Source organism: Rhinolophus sinicus, chromosome 6 (assembly GCF_057876585.1).
Source record: "Rhinolophus sinicus isolate RSI-liver-muscle chromosome 6, RSI-T2T, whole genome shotgun sequence".
NCBI lineage: Eukaryota > Metazoa > Chordata > Mammalia > Chiroptera > Rhinolophidae > Rhinolophus > Rhinolophus sinicus.
In genome coordinates, this window is record NC_142506.1 from 2,371,160 (window position 1) to 2,388,628 (window position 17,469).

Consider the following 17,469-nt stretch of genomic DNA (forward strand, 5'->3'; position numbering starts at 1 on the left):
GCTCAGCCTCCTCCGTCATCCTTTCTGGCCCCTCCCTGGGCCTCTGGTGAGACCCCCTGCGGCACTGGCCCCAGCGTCAGAGCTGACCAGCGCCCCTCAGTCCCCGTCCCGATTCACCAGGCCTCCTCGCAGAGCCCGCACAGGCCCCGGCACGTAGTAGGCCCCAGGAACTGCGTATTGAGAGGGTCAGAGAGGTGAGAGGCTTAGTCAAGGTGCATGGATGAGATCAAATCAGCCTTGGCAGCCTCTGCTGGGCTCCTTGCAGGCCCTGAAGCAGTCCCTCTTCCCGCAGCCTGAGGTAAGTCTCACTGTCTCCTCGTTGCAGATGAAGAGGGAGGCTGAGCCAGGGCGAGCCACGCGCCCAAGGCCACGCAGCTGCTAGATAAACAAGCTGGGATCCAGAGCCAGTTCTCTCTGACCCCAAACTCTTTTCTTAAAAATAATGACAGTAACAGCTAACCCTCATGGTCGTCCCTGAGCTGTACCAAGCCCCGCTCTAACTCACAGAGCCCTCCCAAGACTGCTACAGGTGGCTGTTGGGACTAGCTCTGTCGTGTAGACCAGGAAACCGAGGCCCAAAGAGGCCAAAGCCCCCGGCTGTGTGGTGCAGCCCAGCCGGGGGGTGGGTACTGGGCTCCCTCACTCCTGCTCTCCCCTCCCTGAGGGGCCCTGTCTCTGGCTGAGGACTTGACACTGAGATCACGCCGCTGCCGTGACACGATCCGGTGTACATGGCAAGGTGTACACGGATGGGCGGAGGGAAAGCGGCCCATTTCTAGAGGGGTCTTCATCCAGGGACAGTCCCATTTCAGGCCTGTGCTGGGATTGTAGGGAGGGCGAAGGTCCCGCCTGCCCTGGGACTACCAGGCTGGTGGGAGAGGCCGGGCCAACCCAGCCAGAGTGCACCTCCCAGGATGGGTACCCAGGACAAGTGACAGGGTTGCAGGAGGACTGCTCAGGGCAGGGGCAGAGAGGACCGTGGAGGTGGCATGTTTGGACCCTGACGGAGTGGGGCCGCCACACAGCAGTGATGAGATGTTGCCTGAGCCTGCGCACCAGCCCCACCGCGGGCTCCGGGGTGAGTCAGACATGGCTTGACATCACTGTTTACTAACTGTAGGCCCACAGGGGCCCCTCTGGTCTTTGAAATCTGACCGACCAGGCTCTGCCTCCCACCAGCTCTGACTGCGGGCTCGTCACTTCCTTTCTCTGAGCCTCGTCTCCTGGAGCATAAGTGGATGTGATGTGAGCGCACAGAATGGTGCGGGGGTGGGGAGTGAATGTAGGCTCCCTAAATGATGGCTACGTCTTGTCGTTGCTTCTGTTCTTAGGGATAGGTTCCTCTTCCTCCCTGTGGGGCTGAACAGTGGTCCCCAAAGGTGTCCATGCGTCAATTCCAGAACCTGTGAACCCACCACCTCGCATGGAAAAGGGACTTAGTGGGTGTGATGAGGTTACCGACCCTGAACTGGGGGTATTATCCAGGTGGGCCCAGGGCAAGCCCAGGACCCCGTAGAAGAGGAAGAGTCAGGTGCAACAGCAGATCGGACAGGGACTTAACTGGGCGTCAGTGGCTTTGAAGATGGGGGACGTCGGCGCTGGAAACACCTAGGCCCCAGCTGACGGCCAGCAAGGAAGTGGGGGTGTCAGTCCTAGAGCTGCGAGGAACTGAGTTGTGCCACCAACTTGAATGAGCCAGGAAAACGAACTGAGCCCTGGAACCTGCTGGACTTTCACACTAGAGAACTATAAAATCATCAGTTTGTGGTAATTCGTTACGGTGGCAACAGGAAACGACTTCACCCTTCAGACTCTCTTTCTGCTGGGAAGGAGGGGTTGGTCCATCTCAGTGTGAGTCGCTCCAATGCCGGGCTCTCTGCCCAGCTCTCGTGAATCAACGTGCAAAGTCATTTTCCACGGTCTCTGGCTGGAACATGGGCAGGATGGCGGAGCCTTGAAAAGGCCAAGCTTACTTGGCCTTGTGCCCAAATAAAGCTCTGGAAATGAGTGTACTTGTTTAAAAAAAAAGCCAAGTACTGACCCACTTTTTCCTGACTGCTCTGCCTCAGACACGTCCCTCTAAAAGGAAATGTATTCCCAGCACACTCCGTTCCCAGGGCTGACATCACCCACCTCGACTGGAAGAAGGAGAAGTACTTACAAGAGCTCTCAGAGGCTGGAGTCCAACATCTGATAATGGAGCAAAAGTTCTGCAAAAAGCTGGGGTTTGGGTTGTTGTTTTTTTTTTAACTGCATCAGCCTGGTGATGGAAGGGCTGGGAGTCTGGCCTGAGTTGGAATCCAGCCTGAAGAAATGCCGCATGGTGTTCAAACCCTCCCCGCCACAAACACACACACTGCAGCCCTCCTGTAGAGACCCTGCAGGCCACCAAGCAGCAGCAGAGCCTGGCAGTGGTGACAACCACGGCAGACGGGTGGGGGGCTGCAACTGGACAGAAGGTGTCCTCTGGAAGATGGCTCCTTGTGAGTAGCCAACGTGTCTCTGAGAGGATCCAGGGTGAGACCCTGTCTGAGGGCTGTGCTGGCACTGAGATCCGGGACGCTCCAGGTGGAGTCAGGGCGTGAATGTGGGTTTTGCACCTCCGCTTAAGTCCCGGCTCTCCCTGTGCTACCCGGGGAGCCCTACAACGAGCCTCGGTTTCCCCATCTGTAAAATGGGCGTTGTGTTAGTTTACTGTTGCTGCTGTGACGAATCACCACAAACTTAGTTGCCTAAACAACACAAATTTACTATCTTAAGTTCTGGAAGACAGACGTTCCAAACAAAATCAGTGTCAACAGGGCTGTGTTTCTTCTGGAGGTTCTAAAGGAGAACCCATTGCCTGCTTTTCCCACATTCTAGGGACACCTGCATTCCTTGGCTTGTGGCCCTTCATCTTCAAAGCCAGTGATATAGCACCTTCAAGCATCTCTCCCTCCCTCCCTCTCTGACCTCTGTGTGTGTCGTCACAGCTCCTCTGACTCGGACCCTCCTTCCTCCTTTCATAGGGACTTTGAGATGACATTGGGCGCACACTGGATAACCAGGGTAATCTGCCAGCCGACAGCCTTAGTTCAATCACATCGGCAGAGTCCCTTTTGCCAGGTGAGGTCACGTGGTCGCAGGTTCTAGGGACTCGGGTGTTGGCGTCTTTGAGGCCATTGGTCGCCTTCCACAGGGGCGATCATGCATATTTTGAAGGTTGTTGGGAGGTTTCAAGATGCTCATGGTCTGTTTGCTAGGGCATCTCTTCTTAGCCCTGTTTCCCAAGTGGGAGGTCCCGCCCTGAGGCTGGACCCCGACCCTGCTTCCATGGCCTGTTGTGTCTGACACAGGGTATTTCTAATGCCCATTCCCCCCTGGGTTTAAATCCCGCCGTCTGCTAAGTTCAGGAACAGGACTCTGTGCTCCCCTGCAGTGTAGTGCAAGCAGATTCATTAATTATCCAAAAGAATCCATGTGGACACTGGGGTTTCCAGTGGGGAAACTGAGGCCTTAAAACGGAGACAGCACATACAGTTCTTAGAATCGTGTCTGTCCTGGTGTAAGTGCTCAGTCAGTGGGAGCTACTGTTCGTACAGCGTCAGAAAGTGAGTGTGGTCTGCATGAACGACAGCCATCCCTGGAGGAGGCGACTCGGTCCCTGAGGCGTCTGGGGTCCTTATGTTCCCCATGTCAGCCCAGGGTTTCCGACCCAAGCCTGCTTTCCTGGCTGTAGCCCATATCCCTTGGTCGTTCCTCCTCTTACTCACGTAACAGCCCTCTGCTGATGTCCTTACTTCGTTCTGGTCCCTGTGCTAGTGACAAAACTCATGGAACTGTGAGCAGGTCAGATAACAGAACAGTCCATCACAGGAGGCAGAAAGTCCTACGGCTCAGAGACGCAGAGGGGTTGGGGGAGGGGGTGCCAGGGACAGTACTTCCCTGCGCTTGGGGAGTCGGGAGGCTTTGCAGAGGACGAGGTTTGGCATAAAATTCTAGGATTGAGTAGAAATGCGTCCGATGAGCGTGATAGGGAAGAGAGAGAGTATCTGTAGACACTCAGAGGTACAGGAAGAATGACAGTCCGAAAACCAGCAGTGGAGCCAGGCTGAGCCGTGGCAGGGCCGGTGGGCAGGGAGACGTGCTTTTGAACAACTTTATTGAACTCTCAGTCACGTGGCAGACAGTCCACCCATTTCAAGAATGTTTAGGGCTGCCTGCAACCACAGGGAGCAATTTTTGAAGCTGTTGTTCTGTCCTATTGAAAGTGGCCTTCTGAGGCTCCCTGAAGTGTCCTTTGGGGGTTGTGTGGGTCCATAAAGACGACTGGAGCAGCGATTGGATCCAGGCAGGAAAGAAAAAAGGCAGCAATTCTCTCACTGAGCAAAGTAGAGCTACAGCAGGTTTCCTATGGATTGTGAGCGAGGGGAAGAAGTCCCCCAAGAGCCCCCACCCCGGGGAACAGCTTCTGTAGCCTGGGGCTGTGTCTTAATGGTCAAAGCAAAGGGGACCACAAAATACCAAGAGTGTGGCCTGGACCAGCTGAGGTCCCAGGAGTCTTCCCTTCATGGCAGACACAGAATGAAGGCCCGGCGCCCCTAAGCTGACTTGGGGAGTGCACCAAAATGAGCACCTTCAAAGAGATTCTTAGTTTTCTTGTTTCCAGTGGTACTTTTTTAAACGGGAGAAGAAACGTCTCCAGTTTAATGGGAGGAATGGAAAAGGAAGACCTCACAGATTGGTGGAGGCTGAAATTCACTCGGCAACTTGTATGGAACAGGTTTTTTTTAGCTGCCTCAGTGATGATCTGGATAAAGGATGACGCAAGGAAATTGGCCTGCACGTCCAAGCTGTTCTTCCTTTTCTTAGACCACGCGTAGCTGCTTCCCAAACCTGGTTGTGCTTTTACAAAAACACATTGCAAGGCCACACCTCCAATGTTCTCATTCAGTGTTTGAGTCAGGCCAGGAAATTGTGGTGTATTTTTAACTGCTTGGACATTCTTTCTTTGGAATTCTCTTTTTAATGATTTTTAAACAACTGCAAACTTAAGTTTCAAGTACACTACAAATAACTTTTCTGAAGCATTTTAGAATAAGTGGCTGACCTGTTGCCCCGACACCGCTAAAGAGTTTAGTGTATATTTTCCACAAACAGGGACCTTCTCCTGCATAACCACGACACAGCCATCAAAGTCAGAAAATTAACATGAATACATTATTACCATCTGATTCTCAGGCTGTGTTTCACCAGCTGTTCCAATAGTTTTTTTTTTTTTTAGCAAGATGATCCAATCCAGAATCACAGGTCTCCTTTAGTTGTCCTGTCCCTTCAATATTCTTTAATCTGGAATGGTTCCTCAGTCTTTCCTTGACTTGCATGACCTTGACGCTTTTGAAGATCACAGGCCAGTTATTTTGTAGAATGTCCCTAACTTGGTTGAGGGACCAAATTGATATTTCTTCATGATTAAATCCAGGTCACGCATCTTTGGCAGGAAGGTCACAGAAGTGATGCTGTGTTCTCTTTATTGCTTCCTACCAGGTGACATATGATTTAGAGATGTCCCATTGCCATTGTTTCAGTTTGATATGAATCTTCTTTTTAAAATTGAGATCTAAAAAAAAAATAAATAAAATAAAATAAAATTGAGATCTAATTGACATACGACACTGTGTGAGTTTAAAGTGTATAACACGTTGATTTGATACATTTATACATTGTAATATGATAACCACCGACTGCAGTGTTAGGTAACACCTCTGTCATGTCACAAAATTACCATTTCCTTTTTTGTGGTGAGACCGTTTAAGATCTAGTCTCTTAGCAACTTTAAAGTATATGTGCAGTGTTGTTAATATAGTCATCATGCTGTGCATTAGATCTCCAGGACTTACCATCTAGCTGAAAGTTTGTACCTTTGATCAACATCTCCCTATTTCTCCCGCCCCCAGCCCCTGGTAACCACCATGGTACAAACAGTGACCTGAAGCCTCTTTCTCTGTTTCAGAGGAAGAAGGAAAGAAATGGTAAAGGTATGGATAACTGAGGTAAACAAACAAACAAACAAAAAAACCCGCTTCCACTTGATCAATATTATTTGAATAATTCAGAGAAATCCTGCATCAAGTTGGCAGATAGCAGAGATGTAGCCTGTCTTCCTTTTGAAAGTTAGCCTTCATGCTGTAATACGACACACAAAAGGTATAAAGAAAAACATAGTTGGAATTATACTAACTTGATATGTAATAAACAATATATATTTCCAATTGGATTAATATATGTTATTTGACATGTAACATGTAAAATATGTAATGTAATGTAATCATTTGAATTCTAAAACCACCCAGTTCAAGAATTAAACCACTGCCAATTCAGCTAAATCTCTCTTATGAATTCCTTCCTAGCTTCAGTCTACTCTGAATTTGCCCAGAACTAACTGATCCAGGCTCCCCTGACAAAATGACAAAATCCAAGGTTTTGGAGGCAATTTGAGGCAATTAGATCCTAATTCAGGCCAGACGCGGATGTTTGTCTCTCTAGAATAGCTATTTAGCTTGTTCTGACATCTGGTGGTCACACATGGAATTGCAGTTACTCGTATATCCTCAGGATTATTTTCTTTTTTGAAAATTTTAATTTAAACTTTATTTTCAAATGTAAAATCTGATTTTGTTCACTTATTTCTAATTAAAAATTTTAAAATTTTATTAAATTTATTGAGGTGACACTGGTTAATAAGATCATACAGGTTTCAAGTGTACATTTCTGTAGTACATCATCTGTATATTGCATTGTGTGTTCTCCATCCGAAGTCAAGTCTCCTTCCTCACCATAGATTTGACCCCCTTTACCCTCCTGTACCTCTCCCACCCCGATTTTCTTAAGTTGTCTATATTATAACTTATCTTTATAAGCTTTCTAGTTCTACGAGTGACTACTGTGCATTGATGAGAACGCTTAAGTATTAGTTGCTCACATTTATAATTTTTCAGTCTTTTCTATATAGTTTCTTGGTGTATGTATGTTTCCCTTTGCTAATTCAAAAACTTATTGCTGATATGTGACAGGCACTGAGGTAGATGCTAGCAGGAAAAATAGTAATCTGGATAGCAAATTAACCTAGTGTTTCTGATTATACTTTATGAAACAGGAAACCTCCTTATTAATCTATAAGGGAAGGAAACCTAACATAGTACATGATATGTACTGATCACCTACTATCTGCTGGGTATACACATGTTATTTCCCAGAAAATGTCACAGTGCATGTGCATTGTTTCAAATGTAAATAGTAAATGACAGTCTAATTATTAGACTCTTTGGTAATCATTTTTGAGATAGCTGTGGATGTTAAATTCATTGGTGAAAGTTTGATGAAGAGGCTATTTATGTAATCTCAAAGTATCTTTAAAAAGACACAAGTTACTTATTAATTACCATGGGGAAAAACAGGAACTTTACAGTGGAGAAACTTGGCCTACTCCACGTTAGCTAAGTGGTCCCAGTTAACATCATGGACAATGGGACAAACCAACGTCACGTGCCTCCTGAGATAATGCAAGAAGGACACACAGCACGGGCTGTGGTGTTTTGCCGAAAAATACGTAATGTGAATCTAATCTTGAGAAAGCATTAGATAAACTCAAATTGAGGAACGTTCTACAAAATAGCTGGCCCGTATTTTTCCAACAGATTCAAGTCATGAAAGAAAAAAGACTGAGAAACTGTTCCAGATAAAAGGATACTAAAAAACAATATAATAACTAATTGCAACCTGTGACCCTGGATGGGAAAATAGCTATGAAGTGTATAATTGGGATATCTATAAAACTAATGAGGCAAAAGTGTAAATAATTGGTGAATATGGATAAATCGTGTATGGGCGTTCTTTTTACAATTCGTGCCAGTGTTCTACGTCTGAAATTATATACATGAGTTAACCCAAAACAGTGTTTCCAAAAGTAACAAACTCTGAGGACAAAGAAGTGGTCTCTGAAAAAGAGATTTCTTTTTCATTATGAAATCAGTGTATGTATGCTTTGTAAAGAATAAGGAAACAGAAGAGTAGACAGAAGACAGACCATCCATCACCCACACGTCCATCACAGACCAACAGCTGCCTGGGAAGACGGACAGGAGTGCTTGTTTCAGGGAAGATGGACAGGAGTGCTTGTTTCAGGGTAATGCCAAAGCGCAGGAATGTGCTAGAGGAGACATGGAGCGTGGAAGGGCACGGCTTAGGGAAAAACGAGCAGGGGGGTTGCTTTGAGATCGGGAGGCTGGGGCTTGACAACTGAGTAGATGAGCAGGTGGGGTACGACTTCCCAGGAGGGCGACCAGCGGGCTGGAGGAGATGTGAGCGGGTCTGATTCTCCCCCTTGTCGCGCCCACAATACATTCCTGGGCTGAATAAATGAATGCACACGGGGCAGGCCCTAAATTCCCTTCCCACCCGGCAGCGTGACCTCGCGGCTACAACGCCGCGGGGCGCGCACCATCCCTGCGCCAGGGACCTCGGGGCCGCTGACGCACTTGGGACGCAGGCGAGAAGCTCGGTTTCCAGGGCAACAAGCGCGGGGCCTCAGCCTTTCCGCTTGCTCTTGTGCGTCACTTCCGTTCGCTCAATGTTGTCTCACTGTGTGAAGCGGCTCCGATTGGGTCCGACTGCCCTAGTCTTGTAGGGGCGTCGCGGTGGGGATAGTGGCCAAAAGGAATCTTCGGTTCTGCGGGAGGAGCTGGTCGGGGGAGGCAGGTGGAGCTCTGCTTCGTCTCCCAACCTATCACTTTCAAATCCGCCCCTTGGGCGCCGCGGGAAAAGGACGCCCCGCCATCAAGTCTAGGGCATGCGCACTCTCACCGAGGCCGCCTCGGAAGTCCGGTGTTCCGGGATTTCCGCGCAACCGGAGGAAAGCCGGGGGGCGGGGCGGGCGAGCGAAGGCGTTGATTGGCCAGTTGGAAGCCCGGCTGGCGGAGCCGCTGTAGACCCCTGCGGCGGGCTCTAGAGTTTCATTCATTCGTGCTTGTACTGAATGGGTCGATTCACGTAGCTTTCACCGGGAGTGTGCTGTGTCAGAGCTTGTGCTGGGCGCTGGGACTCGCAGATGCGCCGGACTCCAGGGGCCCGCGTTCTGGCTGGCTGCGGCGTCCCCTCCTTTCGTTGCAATCTCACCGCCTCCCTGCTCCACTCCAGTCTGGTGTGACAGGCTGTTTGCACAGGGAGGTGACACCCAGCCCATCTTACTCCCGAGACCTTCCCTGAAGGCACCGCATCCCTGAAAGCAGCAGTTGAACCCGGAAAGGCCTGAGGTGGAATCCTGGCCGGCCGCTCACTGACTGAGCCCCCTCCATCACTTTACATTCACCTTTGAAAGGATAGTTATTTTCTGAGCGGTTGTGAGGTTTAAAATGCGCTTTGGCGCTTATTTGGGCGTTGATCCCCACCTTCGTCTCCATTAGTTTGTGTGACTTTGGGCCACTGAGGGGAGGCCTCTGGTTCTCATGCGCTGGCTGAGCCTGAGTCTGAGTAATCGGAGGTGAAGGATTTACTAATAGTAAATCAAAACCAAACTATTGGCTCCAGATCTAAAGCACCCTCTCCAACGACTTATTGGTGATAAAATTGACTTTTAACTTTCCACTGTCTCATTGCTGTGTCTTATTTCTCAATTGTCCCACACTCAGGAAGTGTTATCGCTTAGTCCCCTTTACATTAGAACAGCCTACTTTATAGGGTCATTGTGAGGATTATACAAGAAATTTTTGCCCAGCATATTGCACATTACCCGTCAGGTTGTATTATTGTGAGGGAATACTCGTAGATATGAAAGTCCTGCTCAAGTGGCTGGTTCTTAGCGGTGCTAAATAAATATGGTTGAATAAATGAATCTCTTCCCTTATGGCTTGGGAACTAGGGGTGTGGATAGCAATGCCAGGACAGCAGGCATACACTGGGAGTGTCCCAGCCAAATCAAGATAGACGGTTGCCCTACTCCAGAGCCGTACAAGTGCACGCGACAGAGTTGAGACGGAACTTAGATCTGTCCGTCTCAAAGTGCCTTCCCACACTTGATTTTATTTCATTCCACTAACAGCCCCATGATTCTCCCCATTTTACAGATGCAGACATTGAGATTATGTCGTTAGTGAGTGAAGGAGTGGGTGTTCCCACCTGCACTATGGACTCACGTTTCAGTGACAGTTCTCAACTCCACGAAGCCTGTCTGGGCACTGGACCTCGTCTTCGAGACTGCGTGATCAGTAGTCCAGGGAAGCAGATGCTGCCTCATTGCCCTGGAGACCTTTCCAACAGGGCTCCGTATCATCAAACTGGCTGCCTCTGTTAGGACTTTTGTGGAGGGGTGCCCGTGTGAGTGTGAGGTTGGACCTGATGATTTTAGAGGCTTTTTCCAATCCAACTTTAGGTATCTGCAAACTCCTGGGAGCAGGTTTGGTATATTCTTTGAATTCTCAACATTCAGGAAATATTAAAGCTGCAATGGGAACACAACCCCAGGAACAAGACAGCCCTGGGACCACCCGTTTGATGTCTGTGCTGTGGCAAGCCCTTACATCCTCTGACCTTCAGTTTTCTCAGAGATAAAATGCAGATTAGTCTCTTCCTTCTCTCCCTCCCAGATTGCTGGAGCAATAAAATAAATGAATATAAGTGAGTACATTTTAAACAGAGACACACTGTACAAAAATAACTATTTCCTTTGCCAGCTTTCAATCCTGTTTCCAAATTGCTTGTCTTATCCACTTTGGAGAGAATAAGAACAAAGAAGGACTATGGAAAGAGCATAAGCTATGGAGGCAGACAGCCCCAGATTTGAATCCGTAAATAGCACCGGCCATTTGTGTGACCCCAGCCAAGTGGTGTCCTCTCTGGACCTCAGCACTCAGAATAGCTACTGTACCGTGCATGGGTCTTAATGAAGACGTGTGAGCTAAACATGGACCGTTATTCCATGCACACAGACCTCCGGAAAGGGCAGCCTTCTTTTTTTTTTCTTTTTTTTTTTTTTAGATCCAATTGGCTGTATTCAATGATTCATGAGTCAGGAAGCATCCCACCTAGTAAACAGAAAGGTGGTCTCCAGGTTGGCCTCTTTTAATGTCTGTTTTCTGTCCTCTGTAACTGGCAGCCTGCACTCTTCACAATATGGAGCAGCATTTTGGGCAGCTTTATTGTGGGGTCCTGGGGGCCCCTGCCTTCAGCTCTTGGGCCTCTCTGTTGAAAACCCCTGCTGGCTGTCTGGTACACTGGAAATCCAAAACAGGTGGAGACCCGTTTTGCCCTGAATCTGTGTTCTGTTTATAACTCATTCCTACTCCTTGGAAAATAATTCAATAAAGACTCGGTTTTCCACTGGCTCTGGTCAGGGATGAGGGATAGCATATTATTATTTTATAAAAAATATGAATAATAAAATAAGTCATAGAATAGCACTGGGCACATAACAGAGAGTCAATAAGTGCTTGTTGGCTTAAAGCAACAGCGATGGCTCAGATAGTTTTTCCATGGCTGCTGTATTTGCTGAGATAACCATTCCTGTCCTCCATTATATTTTTAAATTGAAAAAGAAATATGTGCATATGGTGAAAAATTCAAACAGAACACAAAAAGACACAAGGGACAGAGTGTCTTCTGCTCCTCTGTTCTCTCAGGCTGCCCTGGGTGCCACTGTTTACAATTCCTGTGTATCTTTCAAAATATGCTATGCACACTCCAACGTGTGTATGTAAATTCCTTTTTAAGTTGTATTTGTGTTCAACATAGAGGGGTTTAAGTCCTTAAGTGGCTTCCGCCCCTACCTAGCGAGCTGGGCGCCTTGGTCCTGGACCTGAGCACGGCAGTCCTGTACCCGGGGCCCTGTTCCGAGTCCTTGATGTGGATGGCTGGCTGGGGCCCCAAAGTCGGGAGTGGTTTTACCCATCAGCGATGGGGACCGCGCAGCAGCACTGGGGCAGTCGGCTCCCGGGCCGGGTTCCGAGACCAGCTACCTCACGCCCCTGCCCAGCCCCTATGACTGTGCCGCGACCGTGCGTGCCTCAGTTCCCCAACCTGTAAAAGGACTTAGATATCCCTTTGAGCGTTGGCGACAACGCTTGTGGGTGCTCAGTCCCCGGAAGGACTTCAAGCCGGGCTCGGCGCGGGGGGGCGGGGTGATTCTGTAGGGAGGCCGCTGGGGCCGGGTCACCCTCTACCAAGGGGGTGAAATTTGAGCTGCGCGCCTTAAGGGAAAAGAAAGTCGCGGGCCGGAGGCCCCTCCCGATGGGCCCGCCCCTGGAGCGAAAGTTTTCCGGGAGTCTCTGCTGCTCCGCCTCCCTCCTTTCCCCTCCTCCTGCCTCTGTCTGTTTGATAGGAGGACGATCTCACGGTGGGCGGTGCTTACTACATGCTGTTCCAGCCAAACGCTAGAATGTAGCTCAGTATTTTGCAGATGAGCTTCACTGGGAACCACAACATACGTTTAGCCAACTGCATAAAAAGAAACCAACATGCAGTTACCAAATTCCGATCCGACTGCAAAGACGAGACCAACACGTAACTAACCAAACAGTATCTATAAGCAATGGCTAAGCCTCCCCTTAGGGAGGCAGAGCTTTGGAAATCATTCCCTTGCCTCCTTCACTTGTCACAAGGAAGGAAAAACAAAAACGTTTCTTCAACCAAGACTTGTGTTCCTTTGGCTCAGACAGTTCAAGGGGTGAACCATGGTGTTGGGTACATATCCCCCTTCTCCCTGCTCCCTCTGTCTCTTTTCCTCCTCTCTTTCCTTCCCCTCTTCCTTCCTCTTCCCGGCCTGTTCCTTCCGTCCTCCTCTCCCCACCTCCTCTCTCTCTCTCTTCCCTCCCCCTCTTGCTCCCTCCCTCGCTCCTCCGGCATCTTTCAAAACCCGGAGCGGATCGCCGGCCGGGATGGACCCGCGCACGCGCAGGAGCGGAGCCGGCTCCGGCGCTAGTCGGAAGCTCCAGCTCTGAGCCCCAGGGGCCTCCCAAGCTGCTCCGCCCCATCGCCGGCCAGCCCGTTGGCTCCAGGTCCCGGCCCGGGGCCCCCGGCAGAGTAAGTGCAATATGGGGGGTGGGGTCCTGGGCGGAGGAGCGGGCCGGCTGCGGGAAGGCTGTCCGCGCGGCACGGCGGGCGAGGGCGCCAGTGCGTGTGTCCGGCGGAGGGGCTCGCCCCAGCCCGCACCCGCCCGGCCACCTGCCCCCGCCGGGGTCCAGCTTGCACCTGCCCAACCCCGATCCCTGCCTGGCGCCTCCTCACCCCTGCCCAGCGCCGGGCCCGGGCGGGCTGCGGACGCGGCGCACACCTGCCGCCCCTCGCCCGGCCTCTGTCCGCTCCGGCCTCCTCTCCTCCGCCGAAGCCCCCGCCCCCGAGCCGGCCCCGCCCCCGGGCCCCGCGGGGTCCCGCCACCCGCGGCTGCGGCCCGGCCCGGGGGCCTGGGAGCCGGGCTGCGGCCCCCGCCCCGCCGCTCCCCCAGCCCTGCTTCGCTCCTCTGCCTTTTCCTCCTCGGTGGCTCTGGCTTGAAAGCGCCTCACATCCAGCTGGGCGGCATCAGGCACTGTCTCGGGGCGGGGGAGGAGGGTTTGGGGGGACCTCGCGCTGTAAACGCGGGCTGTGAACTCCGGAGCCTTGGGAAGTGTCAACACCGGGCTTCCCTTCGGTCTCTCCGGGTTTGCCTTCGCGACGTAAGTGCCGTGTAACCCAGAACTCCGGTGTTAGCATCGGGGGCTCGTTGATTTCACAGGTTTTATGGCGACAGGGATTAAACTGTTGAAAGCAGCGCTCGATTTCGTTCAAAATGAGCTGGAGGCGTGGGGCTGTGGCATCCTCCATCCTACGCCCCCCACCCCAGGTCTAAACTAGTGACTGTCGGTATTTTAAAAAATTTTTATTGGGGAATATTGGGGAAGAGTGTGTTTTTCCAGGACCAGTCAGGTCCAAGTCAAGTCGTTCTTTTCAGTCTGGTTGTGGAGGGCGCAGCTCGCTGGCCCATGTGGGCATCTAACCGGCGACCTTGGTGTTATGAGCACTGCGCTCTAACTACTGAGCAAACCGGCCTCCCGACTGTCGATTTCTTTAAACATAGTTGCAGTCCAGCCCGACTGCATAGTAGCATTTGTTACAGCCCTAGAGCGTGATGTTGCCCACCCAGGAATATTGCAGGTCCTGGACAGCTCCTGGCAAGGTTTTGTTTGTTTTTCTGAAATTGTGCTGCAGACTAATAGTAGAGAGGGAAGAATTGTTGTCAAGAAAGATTCTTTTTTTCAAATAACAGCTTTATTGAGGTGTTGTTCGCATACCGTATAAAATCCACCTATTTAAAGTGTACAACTCAGTGGTTTTTAATATAGTCACAGTTGTGCAACCATTACTATTCCACAACATTTTTATCACTTGAAAAAGAAGTTCCATATCCCTTGGCTGTCACTCATTCCCTCCCGCATCCCCTGGCAGCTATGGGTTTACATTGTCTCGGATTTGCATATTTTGGGATAATAGACTATGGCCTTTTGTGACTGGCTTCTTCCACAGTATTTTCAAGGTTCACCCATGTCGTACCAGTATCAGTACTTTGTTCCTTTTTATGGCTGACTGATGTTCTGTTGTGTGGACAGACCACATTTTGTTTATCCGTCCTTCAGCTGATGTACATACGTGTTCCCACTTTTTGGCTCTTATGAATAGTACTGCTATGAACATTGTGTACGAGTTTTTATGTGGACATATGTTTTCAGATCTCTTTGGTATGTACCTAGGAGTACAATTGCTATTTATATGGTAACTATGTTTAACTTTTCGAGGAACTATCAAGTTGGAGAATTACATTGTTGACATTTTAATATTTGTATTCAATTAGTCTCAGACACCCAAACCGGCTCATTGCCAGGTCTGATTTCATCAGATTCTCCCTTGAAGAGACCAGTGGCAAAGCATGGCCTCTGGAGCCTGGTTTACAGGTCAGAAGATGGTGAGTAGATGATTGAGCCGGGTTCTTCGTCTGCAAGATGGAATGTAGGAGTGCTTGTTTCTTAGGATTGTTGTGTCTGTGTTGTAAGGAGCCCAGGGCACTTCTGTTTCCCACCTTCCTGTGTTAGTTGCATATTTTGAATCTGGGGCAAATGTGAACAGGAAATTTGTTTAATGCTGAGCTGCTTCAGGCAAAGCCCTGCTTTAGGTTGGAAGGTTTACTGAGCTCAGGGATTTCATTGCCGGTATGGTTTTTTGTGCCTCATTAGAACTAAAAGGGACCCAGGGGATCATCGAGTCCAGGATGACTTCCTCGTTTAGATTTCATTGATTGGTAAATTCTAAAAAGCCGGAGGATCAATATCAGGGTTGTCAATGATTATTTTTGCCCCGATAGGACAATGGAAAAACAACCACCATCCCCTCTCACCATCATTTTATAAAAGCAAGAATGTTTTAACAGCACAAAATGACGTTCATGACCTAAACATAAATAACAATAATAGTTAATATTTATAAAGCCCTTACTAAATTTACTTCAGTTTAGTTTTGTGGAAAACTCATACATTGTTCTTATTTTTCTCGTTTACTTCAGACTAGAGAAATTGAACACCTCCTGTCCTCAAAGCTGTGTCGAGGACCCACTGTCCATCTATCTTCAGGTAGCTCTGCGTCTCTTCAACACACTGGGCTGCTGTGTGCATTGACTGTTTGGCTCACAAAGGAAGGGTCCTACAGGAGCAGCATAAGCCATCGTTAGATGAGAAGGGCTGGGCTGGGCTCTAAACCTGGCTAACCTGAACACAAGACTGTCAGCTCCTTGAGGTCGGACCTTCTTCCTTTTTAAACTCTAAACATTTTGAAATACATACTATATCTAAAGTACATGTCGTGTTTAGGAACAGTTTAAAGAATGGCAGAACAACCCCTTGGATCAGGCACTCAGCTTTTTTTTCTTTCTTTTTTTTAGATTTTATTGAGGAAGGGGAACAGGGCTTTATTGGGGAACAGTGTGGACTTCCAGGACTTTTTCCAAGTCAAGTTGTCCTTTCAGCCTTAGTTGTGGAGGGCGCAGCTCAGCTCCAGGTCCAGTTGCCATCGTTAGTTGCAGGAGGCGCTGCCCACCATCCCTGTGGGAGTCGAAGAATTGAACCCGCAACCTTGTGGTTGAGAGCCCACTGGCCCACATGGGAATCGAACCGGCAGCCTTCGGCATTAGGAACACAGAGCTCCAACCATCTGAGCCACTGGGCCGGCCCCAGGCACCCAGCTTAAGAAATAGACCATCACTCTCACCTCTGAAGCCTACTGTTTCCCTCTCAAACTGTATTCCTCTTTGCCACCCGAGTAACTACTTTCCAAATATTTTTTCTTTATAATATTATCCGATGTGTAAATGTCCCTAAACAATGCACTATTTAGTGTTGCTTGTTTTTGAACTTTATATAACGGGATTGCACTGCTGGCGTTAATCCACAGCTTGCTTTATTTCTCCATCCTGTCTTAGACACTCATACATGCCCCTGCAGGCTAGCTGTAGGTCATTCATTTTCACTGTTCCGTAGCACTCCCTTGTGTTAAAAGATCACAGTCTACCCACTCTCCTGACGGCAGACACTTGTGTTGTCTCTGCTTCTCGCTTCTGTGAACCTTTGTTTATGTCTCCTGCCGTTCACATGCCAGACTTCCTCTAGATGAGACACTGCCAGGCCTAGCACGTACCAGTCTGCTCACGCACCTGTCGTGGAGGAGTTACCTTTGACCTACAGCTTACAAACACTTCGTGTTTTTCATACTAAAATGCTTTGTCTGTACACCCATGTACATAGTGGCATTACTCATAGTAGCCGGAAGCTAGAAACAACCCAAATGACTTTCGATGAAAGAATAAATAAAATGTGGTCTAGACATACAATGGAGTATTTACTCAGCCTTCAAAAGGGAAGGGGATTCTGACACCTGCTACAACGTGGATGAATCTGGAGGACGTTATACTAAGGGAGCTAAGTCAGTCACAAAAGGACCAATTCCACTTAGGTCCCTAAAGCAGTCAAATTCATGGAGACAGGCTTGGGCAGGGAGAGTTAGTGTTGAATGGGAGCAGAGTTTCAGCTGGGGAAGATGAGAAAGCTCTGGCGAGGGTGGCACACAGTGTGAATGTACTTAATGCCACAGAACTATACATGTAACTGGTAAATTTTATGTATATTTTACCATAATGAACACATTTTTTTGGTCAGCCTGGTGGGTATGACATCGTCTGTTTCAATAGTCTACTGTGGTTTCAATGTGCTGTTTCGTGATTGCCCTTGAGGTGGCGCATCTTCCTGTACGTGTCTTGGCTCCTTGGGTTTCCTCTTCAGAGATGCCCATTGGAGCATTTTGCCCATATTCTGCTTGAGTGAGGTATCTTTCTCTTAGCCCTGGATGATCCACTGTCTTGGTGCCATTTATTGGAGAGTCTGTCCTTTCCGAATACTCTACCACGGCATCTCTGCCATATTTCAA

The 17,469-nt window shown here is 49.2% G+C and overlaps 1 protein-coding gene and 1 long non-coding RNA gene across 7 annotated transcripts in view; both read left to right on the forward strand.

Annotated features, from left to right (window-relative positions):
- The window catches only part of LOC109443731 (uncharacterized), a 25,470-nt gene extending 15,638 nt beyond the window's left edge, over nt 1–9,832 (forward strand). Inside the window, exon 5 of the long non-coding RNA XR_016021467.1 lies at nt 1,332–9,832. This is a non-coding gene — a long non-coding RNA (uncharacterized LOC109443731). The remainder of the gene's footprint in view (nt 1–1,331) is intronic.
- A 3,060-nt stretch (nt 9,833–12,892) lies between these two features.
- TRAPPC9 (trafficking protein particle complex subunit 9) overlaps nt 12,893–17,469 on the forward strand; it is a 320,362-nt gene continuing 315,785 nt past the window's right edge. For 2 of the 6 annotated variants that reach the window (XM_088798934.1, XM_074316658.2), the window contains exon 1: nt 12,893–13,050. The gene's annotated coding sequence lies outside the window, so the exon portion shown is untranslated. The other 4 variants (XM_088798935.1, XM_088798932.1, XM_088798933.1 and 1 more) reach the window with 4 other exon arrangements.